The sequence below is a fragment of the Alexandromys fortis genome, unplaced genomic scaffold (genome assembly GCF_014885135.2).
Source record: "Alexandromys fortis isolate MF-2015 unplaced genomic scaffold, M_Fortis_MF-2015_v1.1 scaffold_4, whole genome shotgun sequence".
NCBI classification, from domain to species: domain Eukaryota; kingdom Metazoa; phylum Chordata; class Mammalia; order Rodentia; family Cricetidae; genus Alexandromys; species Alexandromys fortis.
This window is the reverse complement of record NW_026067944.1, coordinates 33,208,836-33,218,628: the sequence shown is the minus strand read 5'-3', so window position 1 is coordinate 33,218,628 and position 9,793 is coordinate 33,208,836. Positions and strand designations below refer to the sequence as shown.

The 9,793-nt window shown below is 37.6% G+C and overlaps 1 non-coding gene across 1 annotated transcript; it reads right to left on the bottom strand.

The window, feature by feature from the left end:
- Positions 1-9,327: 9,327 nt before the first annotated feature.
- Positions 9,328-9,431, bottom strand: LOC126505887 (U6 spliceosomal RNA). Its single transcript, XR_007592998.1, has one exon. It is a non-coding gene; the product is annotated as a U6 spliceosomal RNA (small nuclear RNA).
- Positions 9,432-9,793: the final 362 nt, after the last annotated feature.

The following is a 9,793-nucleotide window of genomic DNA, read 5'->3' as shown; positions in this document are numbered from 1 at the left end:
AAATATTTAATAGCATATTCCGTAGTCTTTGAAAGATACGAAGAATGCTGATCTAACTGAAATATATATCTATATATCTAGAAAATCTAACTAACATGACTGCAAATTTGACTATTATTAATGATTTCCATTAACAACCTATATACATTACATTTTTAAATGAACTACACAATCATAATACCTTAATCAAGATTAGAAATACATATACATATAACAAAACTGACCTTAAATCTTTATCAATAAAGCAAAATCTATATTAATGCAAATTATTCATATCTATATCATATCCCCCTTTAAATGTAAAAGAATATTTATAAACAATTTTTGGGAATATGGGCACAGTTATTTCTCTCCAAACTGCTTCCTGCTGAATGGGGGCATCGTTAATTAGGTCATTCATGGTATAACCTGTGTGCTAGTTTCATCTTAGTTGGCAGTTGAACAAAGCAATTTTCTGAAGATGTTCACAGCAACCCTTCAGGAGGGCGTGGTCTATCATACCATATCAGAATAGAAGAAATGAACAGGGTCTCATCCTCTGTGAAAACAAAATAGGAAACTCCTTTCGAAAGCATCACGTCCTTAGATCCAAATTTCAAAGTCAAGGCATCAAAATCTCTAAGATGGATTAGTTCAGTAGCATTTATAAACAAATATCTTTTGGCAGCTGTTGCTCCTTCCTCAGCATTCAAACAATTCAAAGAGAGCATAATAGTATACAGTATCAAGATTCTCTGTGTATTTTCCATCTTTGTATGCTTTATTTTAACCTCTATTTCGTTTATTTTTACTTTTATTTTATATTCTCTGTATCTCTTTGACCTGGAATAACTCTGTAGACCAGGCTCTCCTTGAACTCTCAGAGATCCGCCTGTCGCTGCCTCAAGGGCATTGGGATTAAAGGCGTGTGCTACCGCACCTTGAAGTCACAGAGGTCAATCTCCCTCTGCCTCCCAAGTGTTGGGATTAAAGGTGTGTACTACCATACCCAACTACCCTCTTTCTTCCTTATTTTTACTTTTAAGAACGTTTAGCTTGCATATATTTTTAACACACTATAAATTATTTAAAGTTTTTTTTTGTCTTTGAATCTTTTTTTTACTGTATCTCTCTCTTTTTCTGAACACACGAGCCTTTATATTACTGAGCAATATGTGTAGGATTAAAGCCGTGGCTTTGCCAGCTAGATCCAGTCCATTCCTTAGCTTTCCAGCCTCATGGCTGAGGTACCGGTTGTAGCCATGTTTACTGCCACAACTCTATGGCATTTCAAGGTCCCTGCCAGCAAGTGAGCTTCAGCAGCCTGTGCTTGCAAACTGCATGAACCGCCTGCGTAAAAGAGTCAGAGTTTGCCCTGGCAGGACAGCCCAGAAAGCCAGCATTTTTAAACGGCACAGCTTTTTTCCTGCTACAGCTGAAAACCGAAAAACATGCGTTCAGTTTTTCGTCAACACCATTTAAGTGTTTCGTGGCAGGACCTCTTAATGAGCTGCAGGGTTTTGCAGCTGAAGCTGAGTCAGGAAGCCTCTCAGATGATAGTGCTTGCTTGCCTCTAGCAAGCGTAGCAGACCCAAGAAATTTCTGCTACCAAGAAAACATGCTTCACTCCATTCTTTTCCAAGCATTCTCAGGCTTTTTGTGGATTCAGTTAGCCTCACGATGGGCAGCCATCTGTTGAAATATGAGCGGCAGCGGGGCTGCATCCCCAGCACCCCAGCCGCCTGCTAGCTTATGCCTGAAATAACAACACACAAACTGTATTCATTTAAGCACCACTTGGCCCATTTCTATCTAGCCTCTTCTAGGGTAATTCTCGCACCTGGACTAGCCCATTTCTAATAATGTGTGTAAGCACCCCAAGGTGCGCTTACCAGGAAGATTCTAGCCTACGTCCATCCTGGGTCGGAGCTGCCTGGGAGAGCAGAGCCTGGCATCTCTGCTCCACAGAGCAGAGCTGTCGAGTCTACCCCGGAGAGCTGAGCATGGCATCTCTGCTCCAGAGAGCAGAGCTATCGGGTCTGAGCTCACTTCCTCTTCCTCCCAGAATTCTATTCTGTTTACTCTTCCCACCTATGCTTTAACCTATGAGGGCCAGCCAAGCAGTTTCTTTATTGCTCAACCAATGAAATCAACAGATTGATATGACACTCCCACATCAATAACTGAACTTTAATCTTCACAGGTTTAATAGGTTTCTTGTTATCTGCAGCTGCTGATGTTCTGACATAGGCTCTTATGACTCTAAGTTCAAAGATTTTTCAAACAGATGTGGGGTCAGAGAAAAATAAATAATATTATTTGCCTATTTTGTGGCATATATGTGTATAAGTGTGTTTTTATATGTGAGCATGTGTGTCTGCATGATTTTATTGGAAGATATGAGAGAAATCTCTGTAGTGACCTATTTATTGTCGCATAGCCATTCCGCCGTGTCATGGACACACCATTTTGCAAGATGCATACTGACAGCAAAATGACAAATTTATTAGCTGATAGCGACTTGGATCTTTGGCAGGTCTAATTAATACTGTGTTCATCAAATGAGCACATCTGTCACCCACCAAAAGCTCAACCATGATTTGTGTTTATATTTGTACTTTAGAGAAGGCAAACTAACTATACCAATTTTAGCTAAAGAGGCCAGTTGTTTAGTCATGTTCTTTGTATGATGTTGTTGTATAAATGGAAAACATCATCAAAAGCAAACCTGAGAAAAATTTTGTTTTAGGGAGGCTGCTTGTTTCGTTTCCAGCTGTTCGCCCCAAACTAATCACAGAAACCATATTTTAAAACCACTTCTTGGCTCATGAGATTTAACTTCTTATTTGCTAACTCTTACATCTTAATTTAACCCATTTCTATTAATCTGTGTATCTCCACCTGGCTGTGGTTTACTGACAAAAGTTTTGGCATCTGTCTCCAGCAGGACTACATGCATTCTTCCTGACTCTGCCTTCTCCCTTTCAGCATTCAGTTTATATTTTCCCACCTAGCTAAGTTCTGCCTTGCTATAGGTGGTAATCACAGCATACTGAGGGTAATCCCACATCAAAATTTCACAGTATTCCCTTGACAGATATGACCTGCATTTGGACAGGGTAATTTTTTGCTTAACCAAGGCTTGAAAGTACTGTATCAACAACTCTAAATGGCCCAAGCAACAGGGGAATTTGCCAGAATATATTTTATTGTGCTAAACTATGTAGATTGTCTTATTAGTAAGTTATAGAGCTTTAAAAAATTACAGCATTTCAATTCATTGTTGCTAATTAATTTCACCCATCCTTTTAATTGTTCCGTTAGTTTGGAAATGTACCACAAGTGCTAATATGGGTTTCTAATGTATATAACATAGAGACTCCCAGAAACTAATCTGCCAGCCCTGCAAACAGAAGTCCACATAGAATGGGAGATACTCTCTGCTATTCATAAAGTCCCTGAAGCTAACATGCATGTAAAGGTGTCTCAGCCAATTGGTTTTCTGTTTTTGGATCACACCATTTTACTTTAGCTTTGAAATATCCAAAGCATATTTTGGTTAACTTCAAATACAGAGTGTCACAAGCCATAAACTCCATAAAATCACAGGAAACAAGGGTCATTTAAATACATATTACAGCAAGGCTCTATGAAAATATGGTACATATTCACCTTGATGTGGGAAGATGGAGATAGAATATATCATAGGGAGATACATTCATAACAAAATGTTCTACATGGAAACTATAGTTATGCTCAAATGAAAACCTTTTAAATAAATCCTATTTATATTGTACTTACCAGCGTCCTTAACTCAGTTGCACTTGAATGTTCATACCTTTCAGAAGGTTCCTTCAATCACTGTGAAGTAGAAAAAGACGCCCACACATACACATTAGTAGAGTCGTTTAAATGAAACTTTTCAAAGAGACCTGCTTGCGGAATGAAAGATATGTAACCTTCTCCTGAACTGCTCCTTGGTGTGAATAGCTGTGAAGGTTGTGAGAAAAGAGTTCATATGGAGAGACAAAACAATAATCCTCTGTGGCATACACGACAACAACAAGGTTAGCTACAAAACAAAGGAGATGTTTTGAAAGGATGTTGTATGGATTGAATACATAATCACATATATTGTAATAAACTTATTTAAATCTCTTTTAAAATCCACAGAATAAATTAAATTGACATCAGAAGTCTTTTTTAATAATTCCTAGCATGTGTTCATGCTTTTATTTTGGACCTTAAAAATTTTCCAGTTTCTTATTACACAGATGATAGACTATGACCCCTGTCCAGAGTATCTTTATAGGAAAAGGCAATGGATTTTTAAAAAATAATTTCATATGTAAAGTTTGGAGATCCTTATTCATCAACATGTTAAATTTTACTTTCCTTTTAATTGTTACTGTGATCAAGAAGTTTTAAATAATATAAATATCATAATCTTAGGCAGGGAACAGCAGAAAAAACTGTACTTTGCAACTATAAGAGGACTATTTTATCAAACGTTTATTCAAGAGATCCTTGGGAATTTACAGTAAGATCTCCACAGCATTGTGTAGGAAGCTTTGGTTTATAGGTCAAAGAAAAATAATGAAATTGAAGGCAATGTAAAAACTGAAAAATTGTAATAGGAAGAATGATTTAAGATGGGTTTGTAGAAAACAAACACTCAAAAAATAAATTAGATTTCCTGCTTTGCCAATAGAACATGACTAAATAAGTTACAGCCTTACATGGGAAGGAATGACCTCCAAAGATAATTACTTCAAATGATGTATCAGAACAGATATATTATTATATGCTGAAGGTTCATGCTTTTGTGTTCTTGGCATACCTATATAATTAAAAACTATGTCTAATGTTTATATAAGTTTTTGATCATTCTTGAAGAAGAAACAACACAGTTAGGAACCACTGAGTAGAGTAGGTGCTCCAGGAACTTTCCCTGGTGCTTCCCATACCTGTTCATTTATCACAGACCTCTGAGAAAAAAATCCATTTAGATCCTGTGTTACAGCTGAAGCTCATATAACCTAGAAACTTGCCCAATTACAGTTTGTACCACCATAACTAGAAGCAGAATGGTAATATATGTCAGGGTCTAATTTGATGTTTAGTATTCCTAAATTGCATGCTAAAATCCTGAGTTTCCAAAGCATTTTTAAAATGTCATTCTATTTGATTTTCATAAGAACCATGTAAGTGTAAGATTTGTTTAAAAGGAATGGGTATCATCAAGTTGGTAGTGTAGCTCAGCTGCAAGAGTGCTTGCCTACCACATATTAAACACTAGGATTGGTTTCCAACACGTGGAAATCCAGGTATGATAATGTATGCCTGTAACCTCGGCCCTTGGGAGGTAGAGGAAGGAGAACCAGAAATTTAAAGTCTCATAGTTAGTTCAAGGGAAGCCTGGATACACAAGACCCTCCAAAGAGTGAAAAATAAATAATTATCATCATTTTAAAGACAAACACCACTATGAAAGCAAATTAGATAATCTGAAATTTTGCTTTTACATTTGTGCAAGAGCTAATTGTTTTGAGTTGAAGCTTACATTTCAAATGTCAAAAGAGTACTTTCCTCATATATATTACTTTCTAGTAGCACAAGGATGGGAAATGAGAGGTTACTGCATTGAGAACTCCGTCAAGGTCTCAGCTAAACATTCATTCAAAACAAGTGCATATTGACAATTGTTTGGGCTGTGTTGATTCTGCCGTCATTTACCACAGGGATCCTCAAGCCCCATAGAAGAACAAACCTTGACTAGATGGTTTCTGAGTGTTTACTAGGTCCTGTGTCAAGACAATCCAAAGCTTTGAAATGCTGATTTTCCAGAGATGCTTCAGGAAGAGTTTATGGAAGTAAGCTAGATTATAGGAGGACAGTTGAGAATTCAAAGAGGAGGGTGCTATCTGATGGCAGTTCAACTCCAGAAAGTTATGTTATCAGGGAACCCCTTCTTTCCTTGAGAAATAGTGCAGGTGTTACATGGGGTTAAATACATTTTTTTTAAAAATCTGTTAAAATTACTATTAATATTAATTTTAACTTAAGTACTATAAACATTCCTTCTGATATTCATTTTCTAGTGCTGTGGAATTTAACAAGTTGTTAATTGGTATCTGTTCAGCTCCTCCTTGGTGCTCTGGCTGCCTTACACAAAAGTCCCATCAGACAAATGGCCAGACTATCCTTATGGCACAGCATATATGTTGAAACAGTCCTCCCTTGTAGATACTTTAAGGAAACTATACAACAGTTACAGTTGACGGTGCCAGTTCTTGAAGGATGAAGTCCAACTAGGTCTGTTTTAGTTTATGCTGGACCTTTTGCTATCTCAACCCTTGGTGAAACTTTCCAACATTTTGCATGAATTACTTTTCTGTTTCTGTGATTAAAACGTACCATGACTGACCAGAAGCAACGCAGATAAGAAAGAGCTTATTTTGTCTTCTGGCTCAAGAGGGAGAGTCCATACTGTTGGGAGAAGCTTAGAGCAGAAGAGTGAAGCAGGGAAAGAAAAGAATCCCATCTGGGTATGATGGCACACACCTTTAATCCCAGAACTCGGCAGGTAGATGCGAGTAGATCTCTGTGCATTTGAGGCCAGCCTGGTCTATAGTTTCAGGACAGCCAAGGTTGTTACATAGAGAAACTCTGTTTTGAAAAATCCAAAAGAAAAAGGAAAGAAAGGAATCCCATCTGACTCATTTGAAGCATTATAACTAATGTCATCTTCCTCTACATCCAAAGATTAAGAGTCAGCAGGGAAAATTAAATTTAATATCACCAAACAACTCTTGAAAAACTAAGAAGAAATAAATGTAGTCTGTAATCTCAGTTCTTTAGGAGAAAGAAGCAGGAGGATCAGGAGTTCATGAGTTGCTTGTTTCAAAAATCCTGTAAACCAGAGAAAAGGAAAACCCCAAACAAACAAAAATAAATTTCAGAAAAGGAATTGTTTCTCATGAATTGCCTCACTTAATTCTCATATATCTCTGAGGTCAGATATTAGCATTATTGTTTCTCACAGGACAAAAATAAACCAGAATGTACATCTATAGCTCCATCTACTCAGGAGGCTGAGTTGAAAGGTTGCTTGAGGAGTTGAATAGTAGCATGATCAGTAGAGTCTACTACATCTCAAAGCTAATAAAATAATCACACTCACTCAATGAACATGCATATATACCATATACACAAACAATGAATAAATGAAAAGCAAATATATGCCTCACTAAGCACTTACATTGTTTTTTAATATTTTTTTTCTGGAATCACAATCATGGAACCTGTTTGAGCTAGGTCCTCTGCATGCATGTTATGGTTGTATAGTTTGGCGTTCTTGTGGGACACTTAACAGTGGAAATTGGGGGGGAGGGTTCTCTGACTCTTTTGACTGCCTGCTCTTGGGACCCCTTTTCTCCTACTGAATTGCTTTGCCCAGTCTTACTGTAACTTATGCTATGTTCTGTTATATGCCTGGGAAACCTACTCTTTTCCAGAGGAAAATTGAGTAGGAGTGGATCTAGGGGAGAGAGAATGTCTGTGGGAGGTGCTATATGGAGTGGATGAATGCAATGTATGAGAAAATAAACTAAAAAAAATAAAAAATATATAAAGAAACTATAGAATTAAAAATTCCATTAGATTTTTATGCCCGTTTAAAAACCAAGACAGTAAGTATCTCTAGCGTTCACACAGTTAACTGAAAATACTTTATCCTAATAAAATTGCTGTTGGTGGATAATTTCATCAGTCAGTTGGTTTAGCTCATAGTTCTGGAGTCTGACAGACACTGAGATTTGTTTGGCTTTTGTGGGGGCTTCAGGGAAAATAACACACTGGCAAAACTACATGTAAGAGTATTAATGGTGCAGCAAGTTCACACTCAATCAAAGCAATCCAGTGTCTTAGAAGTTATTCAGTCCTATGATATTTGACACAGTCACCCAAGACAATAAAGATCCACTAGTTGGGAAACAGTCTCCATAACTTAACTATCTTCTAATACTCACTACTTATTAATTGTGCCACCACCATTCCAGTGCTGCACTCTGGTGCAAGCCTCCTACACATAAACCTTCAGGCTTGACCATTCATAAAGTCTGCCTTCACTTAATAGTCTATTGACTTTACAAATTGTAATGTGCAGAAACAGACCAAAAGAACCTTCTTGTTCTTATCTCTGCTGAAAGTGTCAGGGTAGCTTCCCCAGAGAAGACAGCATCTATTCTGAAAGATGGCAGTTCTTCCTAATCCTAGTTTTGATGTATCATGGAATATAAAGTTGTCTTCAATCACAAATCCCTCATTTGACTAGAACACCAAAGCATATTCCCTCTTTGTTAATGATTCCCAGATGTTATATTTATGTCTCAATTCCCCCAGTCCCCTCTTGACCATAACTACACAAGTCAGAGAGTAAAAACACCATTTGCTATATCCCCTTTCTACCTCATTACCAGAATCTAGCTTGCTCACAATTTGTTGTTCATCTTGACTGTAATACATAAGCAATGGTCCATCTATGGAACCAACTATGTAAGCTAATGGAAAAGCAGGCTTAATACGCATGTTGTTCTAATGGTTCTTTTTCCTTGCATGGAAAAGTTTATCTAGACATTCAAATGGAGTCTCAGCTACAGAAAAATTTCTCGTTTCACTATTCCTTGTACAGTGGTCAAAATAACCTGAGCAGAGAATTTGCTGCCGTGCTATAAACTGTTCATATGTTCTGAGGTACACCCACATCTCTCTTTAATTTGGCTGATCTCTAAGGTTCTTCTGACATTTGAAACTTAGCATCTTGTTCTCCTTTCTCTTCATTATATTAATTTTCAATTTCCCAAGCTGAATCACATTTTAAAGTCCTTGTTAAAGCTCTTCTAGAGCCTTCCCGTCTCTTAAAGTTTTGTCTCCTTTTCTATTTTATATCATTTTAAAGCTTATTAGATTTATTTAAGAATTGCTGTAGAGAAAATTGGATTCTGCAGGTAAAGCCAGTCCGATTTCCACACATTTTTAGATCTTCTGGCAAGGTCAAAATTTGAGAACAATTATTTGAGAATTTAAGTAAAGCCCAAGTGTTTAAGAGAAGGTGGGGCAAAGAGCGGCAGACTACCTATATAAAGCTTCTGTATATCCTGCACACCTCTGTTCAGTCTACCATGAAAACAGAAAAATGTACTCTCAAGCTGGTCACATAGCTCACACTGTTATTTTTATATTTACAAAAAAGGATGGTGTCTTAATATCCAATCAGATTAGTCGTCCTATGAATATGTCCTCAATGGGGTGCTCCACACATCTCTAATAAAAGTCAGTCATGTCTCAATGACCTGCATTTTCATCATTTCGAAACCGTGAAATGCACAGGGGTTATGCTTATCTTCTCTGTATCATTCCAATTTTAGTTTATGCACTGCTGAGGGAAGGGAAAGAGATAAGAACCCCTGAGAAAATTGGGAGTGGGGGGGAAGGGAGGGCAGAAGTGGGGGAGAGAAAGAAAGGGGCGAAAAGAACACAGGGAAATGGGATGGCTGAGTGGGGGAAGAACAGAGAGGGAGAGCAAGGAAAGAGATATCTTGATTGAGTGAGCCGTTATGGGGCTAGCAAGAAACCTGGCACTAGGAAAATGCCCAGGAATCCACAAGGATGACTACAGCTAAGACCCTAAGCAATAGTGGAGATTGTACCTGAACTGGCCTTCCCATGCAATCAGTTTGATGACCGCCTTAATTGTCATCATAAAAACTTCATATAGCCACTGATGGAAACAGATACAGAGATCCGCATATAG